This window comes from Pteropus medius, unplaced genomic scaffold (genome assembly GCF_902729225.1).
Source record: "Pteropus medius unplaced genomic scaffold, Ma_sr-lr_union100, whole genome shotgun sequence".
Lineage (NCBI taxonomy): Eukaryota > Metazoa > Chordata > Mammalia > Chiroptera > Pteropodidae > Pteropus > Pteropus medius.
Window position 1 is genome coordinate 3,189,956 of NW_024342473.1, and position 20,060 is coordinate 3,210,015.

Sequence of the window (20,060 nt, forward strand, 5' to 3'; positions counted from 1 at the left end):
TGTTCAATCAGATGACTTCTAATGTGTCCAGTCTCAGTTGTACATGCTCTAGAAGAGCTGGCAAAAATCAGTCAGGGTGAAGAAGATTAACTCTCTTGTTAATTTGCTTTGTTTCAAAGCTAATAGTGCTGCTAAACTAATAATCTCTTGTGCGTTAATCTTCCTAGACCCTCCCCAGGGCCGTGTTTCTAGGGCATGAAGGCATGGTGTCTATTCCAGTGCTGTTGAACAGTTGTCTCTAAGGGGAGACCTGAAATAATCCATTGGACCATAATATCTGTGTGTGGTATATAATGTACATTGTAATTTATTCTTAAAGTACTATATCTATATGATTTATACACATGCATAGAATGGAGATGTATCATCAAGATATTTGTAAAACTATCCTATAAAATAAGATATTTATTCAGAGAGAATACATTTCCCAAATAGTCTCATTTGACACTTCTGTGAAGACAAAGACAATTATTGCAGTCCTATCTTCTTTATAGAGAAATGTAACACCAGAAACTAGAAGCCTAGAGTTGTCTCATTAGGCAAATGAGTGCTTTAATTTCTATTCCCTCTATTTTTATATTTTAAGCAAAGAATCCTGGCTTACCATTAGTGTCATTGTGAGCAATAACTAGTGCGAGTAATAATAAAATATCCAGTGAAAATAAAACACAAACATTGAGGAGTTTTAGAATTTAGAATCGTGCCAAATTAAGATATATGTATTCTCGTATTATATTTAATGGTTATGTATAAGCTGTTAAAAACAAAGTGTATTAAAGAAAAGGCATTTGTATTGTAATTTTTTTCAAGTAAGCAAGTGGTGATTTCTAAGTCTGTTCTATTGCTGACTCTTTTTTGCTGAAGTGTCGACACTGTGTGAGAGCTGATATGAAAGTCGCTGTCTGACATAACCATCTACCTGGTGTATACAAGGGTATGTCAGAAATATTTACCATGTGGGAGTCATTTAAAAAGCAAGTAAGTATGACCAGAATCATTTAGCACTTAGAACCTTCCAGAGCAGCAGTTCAAAAAATAGCCTTGGGCCGTAGAGTCTTCTTTGCCAGCTAACACTTTGGGTTTATTACATAGAAGGGACATTGTGATGCCTTGATCCCTGATTCACAAATTTTAGAGGATTGCTAACTTCAAATCTTGATGTGTGTATTGTTGCTGCTTATTTATGACTCTCTGGGCTTTTTTGTGTGCCTTTTGGGGGGCAGGGGGGCAGTGAGGGGTTCTTTACCGCTTTTATCATTTGCATGTCTGTTTTTAGCTAGGAGTTATATGCGTTTATTTCTGTATTGTCAAAATTCCTTATCACAGCAGCTCCGCACCCCAATATTGATCTGGAAGGCTAAGTGTGGTACCTGAAAGTCTTATATGTTTTCTTTTGAATTTCCTTTCTTCTTGTGTTTAACTGATAGATGGGTAGGTTTCCTCCTCTGTTGTTTTTTTACTCTGTTGGTTTATGTAGGTCTCTTGTCCTAAGTATATAGCAAGAGAAAATGTGGCACATGGTCTAGTTAAATGAGTGGTTATTCTTGCCATTCTGTAGAAATCTTGATGACATAGAGACAGCAGAGACCGATGAATTATGTTCCACTATGTCATCCCAAGCTATGTGGAACTTTATCTTTTTCACACAGTGAAAGCATCTAGAGAGAATTTAAAGTAGTTTCCATTGTACAATAAGTCACTTATTAAAGTCAACTGACATCCATTGATCACTTGTTTCAGATATCACAGCTTTGGGGACAAAAGTCGGTTATCAAAGAAAAACAGAATACCACACTGGACCTATCATACCTTTACTTTTCAAGTGAAAAACATACTTGAGAGTCTATTAAAGACATTTTCTGGATATATGTCTTGAAATTTATCTCCTCCAACTTTCAAATGTTGTGTTATAAGTTTCTGAATATATTTGCATTATTATAATCATAAGTTTCTGAATATATTTGCATTATTATAACCTCTGGAAAGTTATCAAAACTATTAAATTTCCTGGGTAATTGAGGATCAAAATCACTATAGTCAATTACTATGAGAATGCCATTTGAGTAAAGATCTTTGGAACATGATATTTTATATAAAATTCAGCTTTACAACCCAGAGGTAAAACTGAACATGGGACAATAACTGTTTTAATGTATTATTTTTTATCTGAGACAGTATTAAATTCTAAAAACTTACTATTAGTTTTAAATGAAGAATCAGTACCAAAATATCTGATATTATCCACTCTAAAGTCCCTTTGACTGATGAGAGAAATACTGATTTATGTTTTACTTGAGTCTTTCCAGTCCATCCTCTCTTCACATTAGACTTGGTGGTATCATAGTGCTAGAAGGAAGTTTGGCTCAATTTCAGACTCAATCATTTACTCTTTGTGTGGCCTCAGGTTCATGAACTTCTCTGAGCTTGAGTTTCCTCAGCTGTAAAGCAGGAGAGAGCTTATGAAACATTTCAAGGTTGGAGAGCAAACATGAGTGAGTGGTATCCAGTTAAAAATCTATTATAATAGTCCACTTGAAAATTATCATACCTTTCATAGGTGTTGTAGCAGCAGAGATGGAAAGAAATGAACTAAAGAAGAATTTTGATGAATAGGATCAAAAGAGTTAAAAGTAGAGTAATAAACTGAAAAAAAAAATTATGAAATTTCTATTGGATTCCAAGAGAAGAAATTTGGTCGATGACTCTATGACAATTATAGTAATATTTAATATTTACTATTATGTGCCTTAACAAAAGATGAGTGATACTATTTATACTTTTTAGATGGCAAAATTGAAATCAGAGAACTTAAATACCTTGCCTAGTATTACATAGCTGATAAGTGGGAACATCTGAATTTGACTGTATGTCTGATTTCAGAGTCCAAGTCCCATCATTAAGTACCATACTGAACTTTGTGGTAAGAGTACATGGTTATTATTATATTACATAGTGGTAATGATGACGCAGAGCATTAATGATTCCCCTTGGGATATTGAGTTTACCTTCCACTATCTGGAAAGAGAATTTCTTCTTTGATTAGATATTTGGCACACATTTACCTAGAACCATGTTTCTTCAGACACAAATCTTTGTTGTGGTGGGAGAAATGTATACTATTCTTTGTTTTTAGCTATCTCTTAATGCAGCTGTCATTCATGACTATAAAGTGTCTAGAATGATTAAATAAATAGAATAATCTAGTATTTTTGGCCATTTAGTGAAGGCCATTAGAATATCCATTTTATTGATTAAAAAAGTTTACCAATATAATTAATATAAACAGTGATCTAACTCATGTCATGTGCATAGGAACAGGGCAAATCAGAGCATGAAGCAATCTGTGCAATAGCATTTGGGATCCTGGCTAATCAGACGACAGTAGCTTTTTACTAATTAAATTGCTGTGGGTTGATTACTGAAGGCATGACCTGTCAGAACTCAAATAATAAGACTGTGTGAGTGTTTGTACATAGTAAATTTCTTAATCATTTTACTCTTTCTTCACTGTATGGATTATAATTCTGTTACCCTCCCACTGAAAGATAAATAAGCTATCTTTCATTGGTTGCTGAAGACTTCTTTCAGCTCATGTGCACTTATTACAAAGAACATTATGACCTTATGAGAGCTTAAGAAGAAAAATATTAAAGCTGTCCAATTCCATTGTCAATTAGGCGCTTGCAGATCCTAAACTTAATACACAAGGAAGGAATAATGAACTGAGATACAGATCATTTACTTCTAGGCATAGTTCTACTACTTTTATTTTTCAATATGAACCTTGACCAAGGTACTTTATCTCAATTTCCTCACATATGAATTGAGGAGGTTATATAATTTAAGATGTCTTTCATCTAAGATATCTTAAAACCTGCTCATATAACTATGTTTAGTCTTCTAAAATATATTTTAGATTATTGGAATAATCTGTGCAGTTTAAGTGCCGATTCAGAATTGATCCATTTAAGGTATATATTTCTCTCAAGATGGATTCTTTCCTATCCTGCATTCTTTCCTATCTTGACTTATTCCTTATAAAATATTAGATATTTGATTCTCTGTAGGAAATTGGAAGCTTTTTTAGCCTTTAGTATACAATTTCATTAATTTTTTAACTTAATCAATAGTTCTTACCTGGAGACATCTGGCAATGTCTACAGATATTGTTGATTGTCACAAATTGGGGAATGCTACAGGTATCTAATAAGTAGAGGCCAAAGATGCTCTTTTAAATCTTACAAAGCACAGTCCAGATTCCTACCCCCAATAAAGAATTATCCTGCTCAGAATGTCAACAGTGCCAAAGTTGAGAAACCTAAGCTAAACATGTACTTTAGAGTGAAGAGGAACTAGTCTGGAAGTCTTCTATTTGTACCAGATATCATAAGGCACATTACAAAGAAATTGTGTAAATCAATTTATTAAGTATTTAAAAAGCATCAAGCAATATTTAGTTATAAATAATAATTTTCAGTTTTGACAAAGAAATATTTGAAAGGCAGTGAGTTAAATGGTAGAAGATAGCCTCTGGAGTAGGCAGACATAAGTTCATATCCTGAACTTATCATTTGTTAGTTATATGACCTTAAACAACTTATTTTTCTTTTCTGAGTCTCAGTTCTCTTATCTGAAAAAGGTGTTTAGTTATGTCTCCCTTCATCGCTGTCAGACTTAAGCATTAAGTGCTTATAACTAAAAGCTGTTTAAAACTGACATGTGATATGATTGTTAACAATGATTTTAGTGGATAGTATGGTTTCGTTAATTGATTTACTGAAAAAATGAATCAAAATGAATCAAAATTATCTTTGCACCTGTTATTTGACTTACTTATTAAGGTTTTACAGCAGAAAAGGAATATTGATATATGCTTCTGTTGTTTATTGAAATGAGAAAATAGGACAAAAATGACTTTAAAAAATATTTTTTCCCCATTAAAAGAATACAGAAAAAAATTCATATGCTATAAAAGAGAAAGTACTTGTATATATAGAAACTGGTGCCAAAGTAATAAATTAGGAATATACTGTAAAGAACTGTGTCGAACAAGAGAAGCTCCTAAAGGTGTTAGTTAACACCACCCACAAATGAATCAGAAAAAAGCCGCAGTCTAAAGATGACTGGGGATGTATTGGTAGATGAGCTAGGAACCATGTTCCATTTCTAAACATCTCATCTTTTCTTCCCTAATATGTCCTATAAGAGTCAGTAACCTTGAACAGGAAATGGTCAACTATAGAGCAGTGAATTCACAGACACCTGAAAGCCTAGCTCCTTGAATATCATCAGTTTAAAATCTGTAAATCAGCGCTATTCTCTTCCATTATCAACAGTCTTTTCCCCAAAGGAATCCTGCTTAATGAGTAGGAGTGCATTGTTTGAAAGAACTGTAGAAGTACTTCTTAGATGTTTTTCCCCTGTAGCAAACTGTTGGGAAGATGGAGGAGTATTCAGCATGAGGTATGCTGTCATTATATTTATTCTGGGCCTTTCAGCACTGTAATTTATTTCTGTGCCAAAACAATATGAATTGTTAAAAAATGTACTTCTCCAGAAAATGAAACAATTGAACTGGGTCCCTATTGAATTATGCACATATCTTAGCTAAGAGAATGCTATTTTCTGAATAATAAAAAAATCACATCTTTTGCAAAAGCAAAATACTTTAAATCTTTATCAGTACATTTTTAAGGGCTACTCTCCCAGTTGGACCTAAAATGAACTTTTGAAAAATTTTAATAATTTCCTGAATTCTCACCAAATCTTTATATACACCATCTCTTATCTTTTTACTAAGATGATGCTTTTTGGAAATGAACATTTAAATGGGATTGTTATCTAATTTTTAGAAGTATAAAAATGTATGAAGCCCCTTCTAGAATAACTATGGCCAGATCATTGCCTTTATGAAAAAGAAATAAGCAGCTTGAGTAAGGGAACAATTAAAAGTCTAAAAAATGAGCACTAGACAATTAGCGGTTCCCCCCTCTGTGATCTTAGGGCAAAAAGTAAGGAAATTTCCAGTCCTTGAGTACTCACTGTAGGTAAAGCTCTCTTCTGACACCTTCACAAGTATTCTCATGGAATTCTCAGACCCATCATGCATTGTGAGTGTAACTGTACTTTGTATATTTTATAAATGAGGATACTAATTCCAAATGTGATGGTTTCTAAAGTTTAATGTACTTCCCTAGAAATTGTACTGCGTTATTGTTTTTTTATATGTGTTTCTATTTAAACGCTCTCCAACCACTTTAAATTTTCACTGCTAAATGAGTTTTTCAATGTCAAGAGCCACAACTTGCATCTCAGTGGCTCATTAAATATTCAATATTAGTGACTGGCATATGGTTGGTCCTTAGAAATATTTGTTAAATTGATGACAAGATTGAAAACATTTATGAAGTATGTCTTCCTCCATTTGTCAAACAAAGGTGGTAGGATGGCATACCTGTCAAAATGTTTAGATATTCTGAAGACCAGTGTTAAATAAATGTGTAGTTATGTTTCTACTGAAGTGATAAGGTTTACAGAATTGACACCAAAGACTCCAACATCTGTAAACAGTGCTTAGCTTCAATCTACTTGAATCACCTTATCAAAAAAAATCCTTTAGGTATGTGTTCAAAATAGTCTTTGTCTAGAACAGCATGAGAAAAATAAAAATATATATGTATTTCAAAGGAAGGCATTTACATTTACCTATGTGATGTGTGCATTTGTTAATATGCAAAGGGGAAATATAAACTGTAATTAGAAGATCTAAAATAGTAGTGACCAAATCCTTTTGGTAAATTGTTTCCATAATATGAGTTTTGTTATAATTATTCACATTTTTTTGGATTTGTAGTGGCTTTTAGTTTCTAGCCCCCATTGCTATTATAATGGAATGCTGCCCAAGTATTTTGTTTATATGCCTGACTTCTTCTCACTAACATTTGGAGGGCAAGGACTAGCTATTTATCTTTGTATCCTTGTAGGTGCTTAATAGATCAGTCCACGCTTTACCATACTGTTGCATGTGATTGAGGTTGAAATTGTGGTATAGTTGGAAAAAGCATCATGCCTAGACTGGAACCTTTAGCTACAAATCTTCTCTTAAATGTCTCTCAATTTTAAATTTCTGATAAGTCATAGCATTGCAATAGTTACATAAAGCCTTTTTCTCCTCTGACAATCATATTCTATTGACATAGACAAAAATAAGCTAAGGATCCTCTTTTTAAAAATTAAATCCCCTATTAATATGATACACTAGTGCAATTCTGGACCAAACTATAATCTCTGACCAAAATGTGTATCATTTTAAATGAATTATATTCAGTAAGAGTTAAAATTATACTATGAAGGGAGTTGAAAGCATGACTGATATATTAATGTTGAAGAATTTCTTGTTTTTGAAGGAAAATTATGTTAGAAACAGTACAGTTCCATTTAAATCAAAGGATGGCAGAGTTTAAAGATCTTTTCTCCTGAACAGAGATATGAATAACAGATCAATCATTCCCTAACAGGGACTCTCTTGATGATGCTGTCTTACTTTGAAAATGATCCCAGTTCTTTTTGGATGTGTCATAGATTCATTGTTATCCTGAGGGTGAAAACTCTGCTCCAGTGACAAATTAAAAAAAAAAAAGCCTACATTGCATGGATACTACTAAAATTATAATAAAGATGAGTAGCTTTATTTATGATATTAGCATTTATGGTATCCATCACCAAAACATCTTGAATTCTAAAAACAACATAATTTTTGATTGCACTATTAGAACTATCGCAAATACATGTCTATATACAAAGCTCTCATTATTCTAATTTACATAAAAAGCAAAGCAAATTGTAATATTTTATTCTATATTGTTTAAGAGCGATTCCTTTACACATATTTAGAAATAGAAACTTTTTGGACCTAAAGTACAAGAATTAAAAAGTAGTTAGATTTATTTTATATGTATTTTTTCTTTTTTTTTTTAATCTGACTGTAGACTGCAAACATCTCTGTATGTCAGTAAATCTAAAGAAATATCATAAATTTAATGGCTGCATGTAGTAGATGTAACACAATTATTTGTTGGGCATTTAGGTTATTTCCATTTTAATTTTTTAGGCAATTTCATAATAGAATGCATGCGCGCGCGCGCGCACGCGCGCGCACACACACACACACACACACACACACAAGCATATATATAGCTTTGGGTTTATCTGGTTATTTTCTTGAGGTAAATTTCCATGGGTAAATTTGTGTGGTTAATTGAAATGCATACTTTTTTTTTTTACATTTTTAAAATAATTAATTTTAGATGCACGGAGACATGGCAAAAATAATAGAGTTTTTCTCAACATTGCTCACCCTTTAACGGTAACATGTAGTGTAACCATAGTACAATGATCAAAACCAGAAAATTATATTGGTATGACTATTATCTAAACTGCAAAACTGTAAGCGAATCTCCCCAGTTTTCTCTGTCTTTTTTTCTGTTCTAGGATCCTATATAGGTTTCCACATTGCATTTAGTTGTTATCTGTCTTTAGTCTCTTCCAGTCTGTGACTGTTCCTCAGTTTTTTCTTGACCTTCATGATTCTGACCCTTTTGAAGAATAAGTCACTTGTTTTGTAGAATGTTCTTCATTTTAGGTTTGTCTGATGTTTTCCTGTGATTCAAATGAAGTTACACATTTTTGGCAAGAATACAAGAAAAATCACATCACTTCTTTCACAGTGCGTGGCACCGGGTGTTTTTTGATGTCATATATCTTTCTACTTATCCACCTTCAACATGATGTCTACTAGGTTTCTCCACTGTAAAGTTGCTGTCTTTACCTTTGTAGTTACAAGTACCTTGGAAGAGATATTTTGAGACTATGCAAACATCCTATTTTTTCTCACTTTTTGTCCACTAATTTTAGTATTTATGAATGAATCTTGTCTGCAGCAATTATTACTGTTTCTTTTGCATGATGTTAATTTTTCTATTTCATTTCCCTCTACATTGACATTACACATTTTAAATGATTTGTTTTTAACTATGAAATATTTCAAAAAATGAAAAAAATTCAGAAAACGGTAAAGCAGATAGATATCTAGGCACTTCTCAACCTGATTTAAAAATTAAGATAAGAATTTGGCACATTAATTTTAGATCTCTTATTTCAACGTGTGACTTTTTGTTTTGATATTTCTTTAGAAATAAAACATGACAGATAATAGCTAAATCCCTTTATCTTATCCCTTTAGTCTCCTTTCCCCTCTAGGAAGTTGGCACTTGTTAATCACATGGATTTTTAATTACATATTGCATATATGTTTGATCACAAACACTACAAAATGTGCCTTTCAAATTTTTATCTAAACCATATCAGTTATGAAACTACATATACTTTCTCTCTACTTAGTTTTTACCTGTCAACATTAACATTATGTCTTCTAGATTTAACAATGTTGATACATATAGATCTAGTCCTTCATTTTAACTACTATATAATATTCCATATGTTTAAGGAAATATGCTTAAGATTCAACATTTATTTAACATGTGTACTGAGGAGTTACTATGGGGCCAGAGAATGTTCTATTCTTTGGCTTTAGAGAGGATCTATTAAAGAGAAAGAGGATGTACATTTTAGTACAAATAGTGAAACATGGTTTATAATAGCAAAAACTTGGAAACATGAAAGCGTCTTAACAGCATTGTTATATTCTCACCAAGAAGTGAAAAAAGGTAAATAAGTGAGATGATGGATGTGTTAACTTGATGGAGGGAGTCCTTTCACAATATAGAAGTATATCAAATCATCATGTGTACACTTTCAATATCTTACAATTTTATTTGTCAATTATGTCTAAATAAATGTTTTATCTTTTATTCATTTATATGAAAAAATGTTCTATCTTTTATTCATTTATATAATCTCAAGTGTATCTCATCTGTGTAGGTACTATAGATACAATGTGCTTAAGAATCTTACAATCTAGAAAGAAGATATAAACTTGTAAATAGTAATACAATTGTCTAAATGCTATAATTAGCATCTTTCTAGATTATCATAAATTCAGAAAGTAGATGATGATCATCAAATTTTCCTTAAAGAGAAACTAAGTAGACTTCAGAGAGGTTATGATCGCCAGCACTTAAATATGAGAGTTGTCAGTTTGGTTTAGCTTTCAAAGGTGAAGGGGAAAAAAAAATATATTAGAAAAATAATGAGCAGGGGAAAACCTAGCAAAAATATAAAGCAAATAACTTAAAATGGGTGCATGAGAAGGCAGGTAGGGTGGTGGGAAGGTTGGTGTGAAGTGAAGAAATAATATTTAAGTATAATACAAATAGTAGCTGTATGTGGAAGAGATTTTCAGATATCTTAGTTTTCACATGATGGCTAACTGTGTGTGTTGGAGGAAGACAGCCTTGTGTGTAATCCTGGCTTGGTCCTTCTTTAGTGGTGTGGGCAGTTCACTTCCTCACTTTTTCTTTTACCTTTAATATGGGAATACTAATAACTCATCAGAGAGATGCTATGAAAATATAACAAATATGGCTAAACCCCATGTATAGTCCATAATAGGTATTATAAATATTAAATCTATCACTGCTGTATTTCTATACTGTGTTTGACTTTTTCCTATAGACAGAGGAGTCACTACAGTCATTTTAAGCAGGAGAGTAAAACATGATAACATTCTTTAAAAAAAAAATCCGAGATGCAGTACTTTTCATTTTGAGTTTAGTTGAGATAATTATTATATTCTTTGGGTTTTCTTTTCTCCATCATCTCACATATTTACCTCTTTTTTTCGTGAGAACATTTAAGTTCTACTCTCAGCAAATTTCAATTGTGTAATATAGGTTTATCAACTATAGTCACCATGTTATACATTATATCCGCACACTTTATTTTGTAGCTGAAACTGTGTACCCTTTTACCAACCTCTCCCTGATTCTCCCACCTCTAGCCCCTGACAACCACTTTTTTATTCTGTTTCTATGAATTTTATTTTTTTTAAAAATATTCCACTTATAAATAATACCATGCAGTCTTTGTCTTTCTCAGTCTGGTTTATTTCACTTAGCATAATTTCCTCAAGTTTCATTTATGTTGTCTCAAATGGCAGGATTCCTTCTTTCTCATGGTTGAATAATCCATTGTATCTATATCTATACCACATCTTTATCCATTCATCTGTTGATGGACACAGGTTGTTCCCATATCTTAGCAATCATGAATAATGCTGCAATGAATACTGGAATGCAAATATCTTTTCCATATCTTGTTTTGGACATATACCCCAAAGTATGATTGCTGGATTATATGTAAGTTCTATTTTTAATTTTCTGAGGAATCTCTATACTATTTTCCATAGTGGGTGCACAGATTTACATTCCCTAAATGAATGTATTATTAAGTTAAGAAAAAACAGTGTGGTGGCATTTTGAGGAATGACTTGAAGGGAATAAAGAGACCGTAACACTTCTTAGGAAGGTGTTATATTTCGTTGAGTGTATAGAGGGCAGTACTGTATGATCTCCTAAAATTTGGCTGTGTTGGTTTCCTAGGGATGTTGTAACAAAGTACTATAAATTGGGTGGCATAGAACAACAGAAAAATTTTTTCTCACTGTTCTGGAAGTCAGAAGTCTAAAATCAAGGAGTTAGCAAGACCATACTCCATTTGATGGTGCTAGGAAAGAATCTAGCTCCTGGTATTTCTTTAGTTTGTGACAGCATAACACCGGTCTTCTTATGGCATTCTCCCTGTGTGAAAGTATATCTCTTCACAGGACTTCCTTTTTAAGGGGCCACCAGTTATAGTGTATTAGGGGCCCATCCTACTCCAGTATGACCTCCTTTTAACTAATTAATCTGCAGTGACTCTCTTTCCAAATAAGGTCACATTCTGAGGTACTGGGGATTAGGACTTAATATAAATTTAGAGGGACACAGTTCAACCCATAACATTGTTCTTTCTGACTTCAAGATCACTTGGTCCTTTCTAGATATTCTCTAGCACCGTGGGAAAAACACATAACTACTCTTTAGTTATAGTATAAGTTTTATAATAGAACCTGTTGCCTCTGCTCATTGGTGCTAAGCAAAAACCACCTCACCATTTAAATACTAGGCAGTATGAGATGGTGTCTATAACACTTTTTTACTTACACATTCATTCTTGGATCAGGCAATTTAAAATTATTAAGTGATGTCAGGTTTTAACAAAGCAAAAAAATTGTGTTAGCAATATAATGAAAACTACATAAGGAATATGCATGTATATGTAATAGCTAATATTTAACATATTAAAAAGAAGTTTTAGTTTTATTATGATAGTAAGATAAGAAACTTTTTCCAAAATTGTTTTTAAGTTTATTTTTCTTATAAATAATGAGAGAGCAGATAAATTATAAAACATCAGTTGATTTATTAAAACCAATAGCTTCTAATCCTAGGTCTTGATCTTCATGTAGTTTAAAAACTATTATTAATATTCTGAGCTCATAGAAGAAGTTTAATAAATGCTTGGAGTCTTGATGCGATCATTCATATTACATTGTAGATATGACATCAAAAGTGAGTCGAGCACTGGATTGTTTTACTGCATCCATTCTATTTTTATTTTAACTGTTGGCCCATTTGTTGATGTTGAGAGAAATAACCCTCATTTTAACTTAGAATAAAGATGAAAAAGGATGTTCCTGTCATTCACTTATAGGAGGAATATAAAGTATCATGGCAGTTTTTCTTTCTGAAAAAATAATTTTGGACTTTGATAAAAATGCAGTTCTTTTGAGTGTAATGAGATGAGAAATTCAAGTGTGCCATTTATTATTTATGTGATTGGTATTTTCAGAAATTGGTATTTTCTTTAAGTAGCTTAATTTAAAAATAAATAAATGAGCACAAAATAAATAAATTTATTTTGGGAACAAAATGTCATTATTGAAAGTGTACTTTTTCATATATTGAACTAATAAATAGTTTGGCAAGTCCTTCGCAGATCTATCAAAATGTCTTCTTCAGGTACTGGGTTGGAAAATTAGTAACTACTGAAGTGTGTAACTGTGAAAAGATGTCACTATGTGCAGTGGCCTACCAGATTTTAGCTTTGGGCCTAAAGCAAAGATGTTAATCATTAGTGTTGAGATTTAAAATGTCAAGTTTTTTGCATAAAAATAAAGGCTAAAAGTTGTACTGTAAATCCCAATGTACAAAAAGAAAATACATACTTAAAAAGTACTCAAATTACAGTAGCTAAGAATGACATAGATAGCAAATAGCTTTATAGTATATAATGGAAGATTTCTTAATTTTATGCTTATAAAATGGTTTGCTTTGGCTTCTAATTAATTACCATTGATTGACTGAGGGTTAGTGTATTGTTAGTCTACACTTTACACATTTACCATTCATTCTTAAATACATATGTGGCCATAAATATGCTGATTTGGGCAAATATAATTTTGCTTCTCTGATAAAATTCTTAGCAAATGGAAGAGACAGCATAATACCACTAATGATAAAGGATTGGCTTATTTTACCTTAACATTGTTAACCACATTGTAAGAGAGAAGACCTAGATACAAAATGACTCTGCTTCACTATACATGTAACAATATTTCTCCTGCCACTTTACATTTGTTTTTTTTTTTGTTCTGTTTCCCAACAGTTTTGCATATTCTTTACTCATTTGCTCCTTTCCATGATGCAGATGAGTAGGTAGGAAATCTCATTTGAGAGGCGAGGAAACTGAGTTTCTGGTATTTCTAGTATCTGACCCAAAGGCAAACACAGGCTAATGCTTGAAAGACCCGAGACTAGAATTTGGGTCAGTGCTCTATTACAAAGTATTGTAGATAAAATATTTTAAATGTAGAATAAGAATTTAGAGCTCAGCAGAGTTCACAAAAGAAAGGAATGGCTTATTTGTAGTCATGAAGCTATACTGGTCTTTAAGGTTTTACCAGAGTAACACTTGGGATTTATATGCTACCTTTCTTCCAAAGAGATTAGAGAAATTTTTCAAATATTATTGATATATACTTGTGAAATAGCAGATGGAGGCTATTATAGTAGTTGAAAGCTGAGCAGAATGCTTAAGTGACTGATACCTGATGATGCAGAAATCCTTGGGTAGGTGAAGTTTAGAACCTGGATGAATTTTCAATGGCTTTGGACAAGTTATTAAAATTTTGAGAGCCTCTGTGCTTCATCAGTACAATGGTATGCTGGTAATACTTCTTGGATAGAGTTGACCTAAGGTTTAAAAGAGAAAGCAGATGTAAATTGCCCAAGAGAGGTCTGGCACATTCAAGATAGTTTTTTCTCTCTTTTTCCTCTCCCCACCACCTAAGACATTTTATTATTTTAGCCTAGGTTACTTTAGTGAGATCTAGTTGCTATTTACCTCATTACCATATTTATAGCATTTTATAATTTTATTCTCAAGTTTAAGTACCTATTAAAGTGTATCTTTTTCAACTGTATTATTTTATTCCCCTTGCTGAGAAATAGAGGTCAGTGTCAGTTTACAACAACACAAAAGATTATACATTACTCATTATTTGGAGGACATTTTAAAAGGAGACAGAATTTTAGGAGCTGACTGTAAATTTTGCTGGTTTAAACCTTGTCAATAAACAATTGATCTCTCAGAGTAAATTAATTTGGAATGACTCAGTTACATTTTTAAGAACCACGACAGGGAGCTGGTTTGTAATAGATAAGTGTTGTTTATTTTTAAGGATGAAATGGAGACTTTAGGAAATTTTATAGGCAATTCAAAGATTTACATTATCAATATCAATTTTTCCCTCACGAATAAGTGGAATAATTGTTCATGATTAAAATGGCATTTTCTTGATACTATCAAAAGTACCCCTAGGTAATTAAGCAAACTAAGTTGCCAAAAGACATAATGACCAGTCAAATTGTGAAGAATGTCTCCAAAGACAGTGATTTTAGTTTGAGCATAATTCATGTTGAGTCATTCCTTTGGCAATAATTAGGTACCAGTACTAGTTAACTCCTGATGCAATCCTTAATATATAATGAAGTAGTCATGTCATCCACATAGAATAATATAATGTCTTCCCATTTGCTATAGGAAAATTTGTTAAAGAAATAAAAGACTATCCTTTTATAAATGAATGAATGACTATATATGCATAAAAACATTACTAAGGAGTTAATTAGGATAATGATATATTAAAGATTGAAGCCCATTAATTATTAGGGTAGCTTTTAAAATTTCTAACATAAAGACCTTTTCTACAGTTATTTTTTCTCCTAATTTGTGGTAGATAAGACATGGTAAGAGAATTTATTCTTGGTGACTGCTATTCCTTTATTAGCTACCATTTATTGATGACAAGAACCAAGCTAGATATTTTGTAAATATCCAATTCAATGTTCTAAAGCATTTGAGGTTGGTGTAGTCATGAAAGAAAAGTTTAAGTAACTTGTCCAAGGCCACATAACTTGGGACTAGACCCAAACTTGCCTGATGCAAAAGTCCATGATCCCTTCTATTAAGCCATTTTTAAACAGTGTACTAAAAATGTAGCAATGACATGTCATACTACTTAGCAATAAACAATAATGAATTATTGATACATTCAACAAATTGAGTGAACCTCAAGAGTATTATGCTGAGTGGGGCGGGGGGAAGCCTATCCTGTGTGATTCCATTCATATAACATTCCTGAAATGACAAAATTATAGAAATAGGGAACAGACGAATGGTTCCTAGGGGATGGAGAGGGAACATATGTGGCAGGGGTAAGAGGGACGTGGGTATAGTTATAAAAGGGCAACACAAGGGATGTTTGTGGTGATGGCATTGTTCTGTTTCTTGATTCATGTAGTGAATACATGAAACTGCTCATGTGATAGAAGTGTACAGAACCATACATACATACACTAAAACTATCCACATATACACATATACATATGTATATACATATCCATACAGAAGCAGAAGTAAACTGGGGAAATTTGAATAAGGTCAGTGGATTGTATCAATGTCAATACCTATTATACTATAGTTTTGCAAGATATTATCATTTGGGGAAACTGGGGATCTTTGCAATATTTCTTTCAAAGGCATGTGAATCTACATTTATCCGAAATAACAAGTTTAATTTTTAAAAAAGATTGTAATAGGAGCATGGAAAGGGAAACCTCCAGTGAGCTTTGGGGCCTGCTAATCTTTCTTGCTTCCTACATCGCCAGAGAGCTGGGGTAGTGACGCCTGTGACAGACTGTGGATTCTGAGGAGGCTAACAGGCAGATCGGCAGGACTGGATGTTAACAGGTCCAAATGGAAACTGAAATAAACAAGCAGATCTGACAATGGGGCCAAAACCCTGCTTTATTCTAAATCATTGCAAATCTCATGTGAAGAATTTTAGCCAGTCTATTCTTCTTGGGCCCTGACAGTGGCTATTCAGTCCCCGCAAATTACTAAAATATAGAAATACACATGCTGTCTTATCCAGATAATATAAATTTTTGTGTGCTTTTTTCCTAACAAAGGTAATAAGTTAAATGCATAACAGATTTTATGTGTATACCTTTGATATACTTTTCATATAAATTTACCTTTGATATACTTTTCATATAAATATTTATATGAAATTTATATGAAAAGTATATACCTTTGATATACTTTTCATATAAATTTCATATAAATGTTGGAAAATACATTTAATTCAAATATGATTTTTATTTTAGACATGTAGTCACTGGATACTGGAAATATTAAGTAAATATTCATCCTTAGACTTAAGAATGCCTAAACTTTCAATGCATATCTCAACATACTCCAAATAAAACAACTGTTCTGCTTATTTATAATTATTTGTTTTCATGTTTCTCTGCTGTCTAGACATTGAATTCTAAGTTTGTGGAATAATTCTTATTCATTTGTTTGTGTCTCTCTTCTTCCTTTTTCTCTGATCCCCAATGGCTAGCATAATACTATGCAAACAGTGTTGCTTAATTAATGTATGTTGAAATAATTTAAAAATGAATGGTAAGGAGAAAAAGTCTGGTGACATAGCGTATATAACTCTCCAGAGCAATATTAAATTTCTAGGAAAAGAGAAGCCTACAGAATCAAAACTAAAGGAACTGATACCCAGAGAAATAATATTTCTGTAGCCATCAGACAAGTGCTTTGTCAAGAGATCAGGGCAGGAAGTACAGATGTCCAGGCAGCTGTGGAGTGAAAGGCGGCTACCATCTGGGCCAGAAGGATGGTCTGGAGACCAAGATTCACACCTAGGGATACAAATAGATAGCCAGCCAATTATATGGAATGTTATCTCCCACCAGACCTGAAGATAGTGTTATCTTGCATTTGCTTGGAACTGGATGCTGAAATATATTTCTGACATCCAGCCTAGTCCAGAAATTTGTCCGAAATTTAAACATATTGCATGTAAATCCATGCATCTTATATTTCTTTTGTCTGCTTTCATTGCTTCCTTTTAATTTGCCTCAATTTGTTAATAAATTTATTATTTTTATTCGAGTTACCCATAAATTACTGAGAGAAGTTGTTTTGACTTCCTTAGTAACATTTTTTTTTAACTCAGACAGTTTCTTCACAGATGGAAGGAAATATTTTTGCCCAGAGACCACCATATACATTTGCTAACTGTATAACCAACATATGGAACTTATGCATTCTGAACATGTATTCTTAAAAAAATTAATAGATAGATAGAAATGGAGATATAGATATATAAATATTTAGATCTATGGCAAAAAGAACTACCATATGGACTACCTCGCTATCTGTAAGACAGGCACTATGTGCTCACCACTCACATAATCTTCCTAACAATTACCCCTTCATTGTATATTAAAGTCCACATTTGGTAGGTACAGAAATGATACTTTGGAAATATTAAGTAATTGATTGAAAGTCACACAAAAATACTTGAGATGAGATTATATTTGATGGCTGACTCCAGAGCCCTGTTTATTCTGTGACACCAAGTTGTTGTTTTCAGATGAGAGAGAGAGCGAGAGAGCGAGCGAGAGAGCGAGAGCAAGAGAGAGAGAGAGAGAGAGAGAGAGAGAGAGAGAGAGGAAGGAAGAAAGAAAGAAAAATAAAGACCTAGTGTAATATGATTTGATTTTCAGTTATCTATAGTTTCTGGTGCATTTTTTTAAAAAAGTGACGTTCAGTTCTGTGAGTGGGATCATATATGGGTAATGTCCTCAGTTTGTCCCTTATCTTGCTATATGTGGAACCAATTATGGTATCAACTGTTGAAACAATTCTGAGTTGAAATACCATACATCTAGTCAATGTGAATGCCCACATGCATTTAATTCATTCTCACAGGACATCTGATATTGTCATTCAACAAACATAAACTAAATACCTACTGTTTATTAGTACTTGTTTTATTTACTGAGGAAACTAAGATGAATATGACATGGTTCCTACTCTAATGGTACTCATAGATTGGTAGAAGAGATGTTTAAGAAATAGCTATACAGAGTGGTTAGCAGTAGAGGTAATAGAAAAATTCATTGGCTATACAATGAAGGGAGAGCTTACCTTTGCCTAGTTCATATGAAGTCATGGGGAAACTTGGGCAGCTTTACAAAGAAGGTGATGCTTTACCTATGAATTGAAGGGATAGTAGGAATTATCAGGTGGGCAAAGTCTGTTTTTTTCCAAACAGAAAAGTCCATGCTGTGGAGGTCGCAGGGGTATACAATAGTTCATTGTTGCTATAGCGACTACAGAATAAAGAAGTTGAGGAAGTGTTCAAAGATGAGGCTTAGTGAAATATTCTGGGGCCAGATTTTACAGGACCTTAGACACTATTTAAGGGGTTTAGTCTTCATTCTCCCAGAAATGAAAACCACTCATGGCTATTTTTTTTTTAATCAGGAGAGTGATGTAGATAGATATTAACTTCAAAATGATCACTTTGGCAACATAAAAAAAAATTTGAAAAAAAGCAGAATACTAGTTAGGGGACTGCTGACCTAACCAAGGTGAGAAATATTGGGGCCTTCAACTAAGGCATTGATGGTGGGACTTAAGAAGAGGAGCAGATTTTAAAGATATTTAGAAGGAAGTTTATTACATGTTGAAGTCTAAGTCTATAATAATGGGGGGTTCTATTAACTGAGATAGAGAATATAGTAAGTGGAGCAGAGTTTAGGTGAGAAATGAATAAGTTTGGTTTAGGTATGTTATTGAATTTGAAAGTACTCTAGAAACCACCAGTTAGTACTGACTCAGTCTGTCAGTACAAAGGTTTCCCTTCTGTTGTGCTGTGCAGCCTAGATGCAAAAAATCTACAATTAGATTTTAGAAATGATCTAGGGTTGATGGAAGACAAGTAGATGAGTTGACTGAGAGAAGACAAGTTGACTGAGATTTTTGGTGAGAGAAAAATGTGGTTCTCCAGGACTAGTATAAAAGAAGAATGGGAAGAAACTAATTCTCAGAAAATTCACAGGTCAAAGAATTAGCATTTCTAGGATTTTTTAAAGAATAAGGAAATGAAAGAGCTGGAAAGAGTTTAAAGATTTTATAAGTAGAACAATGCTGAGCCATATGGTACTCTATAGATTAGGGTTGTATGAATGGATTGCTGAAATGATTTGGAGATAAATATCACTATAGGAAAAGAGAAAAAAAAATCTGAGGAGCTACGAAATTGGATGGGTTATCTCGATATACTGAAATCACCAAAATTATTACAGAATTTTGACTGAAGAGGGAGACTGTAAGCTGATTTAATTTTTTCTTTAAATGTGAGGGGAATGATCTGAAGGTTAGTAGAAGAAATGATTAGAAGGGGTAAAGGATAGTATAATAAACTATGTTGGCTTCAAGAAGTAAAGACTTTTTTAAAGAATGTATTAGTTATACTCTGAAAATTGAAGCCAGAAGCCAGTAAAATGCCCAAGGTAGTCCCAGTGTCTGAATTTGTAATCACTACACTAGAAGAAACCAACTGCATGAGTGAGTACCATCCCAAGATACTGACCATGGATGACTGAGACATGGAAATATGTTCTATGTCC

General features: G+C 32.9%; 1 protein-coding gene and 1 long non-coding RNA gene across 15 annotated transcripts in view; one reads left to right on the forward strand and one right to left on the reverse strand.

Moving 5' to 3' along the window:
* Positions 1–20,060, forward strand: part of NLGN1 (neuroligin 1) — a 957,494-nt gene that overhangs the window by 406,442 nt on the left and 530,992 nt on the right. The window lies entirely within an intron of this gene.
* Positions 8,430–20,060, reverse strand: part of LOC120604400 (uncharacterized) — a 149,911-nt gene continuing 138,280 nt past the window's right edge. Inside the window, exons 4-7 of one of the 2 annotated variants that reach the window (XR_005653324.1) lie at positions 18,574–18,639; positions 17,137–17,279; positions 14,108–14,252; positions 8,430–8,658 (exon numbers count right to left, since the gene is read on the reverse strand). This is a non-coding gene — a long non-coding RNA (uncharacterized LOC120604400). Of the gene's footprint in view, positions 8,659–12,863; positions 14,253–17,136; positions 17,280–18,573; positions 18,640–20,060 lie in introns of those variants that run through there. The other variant, XR_005653323.1, reaches the window with a different exon arrangement.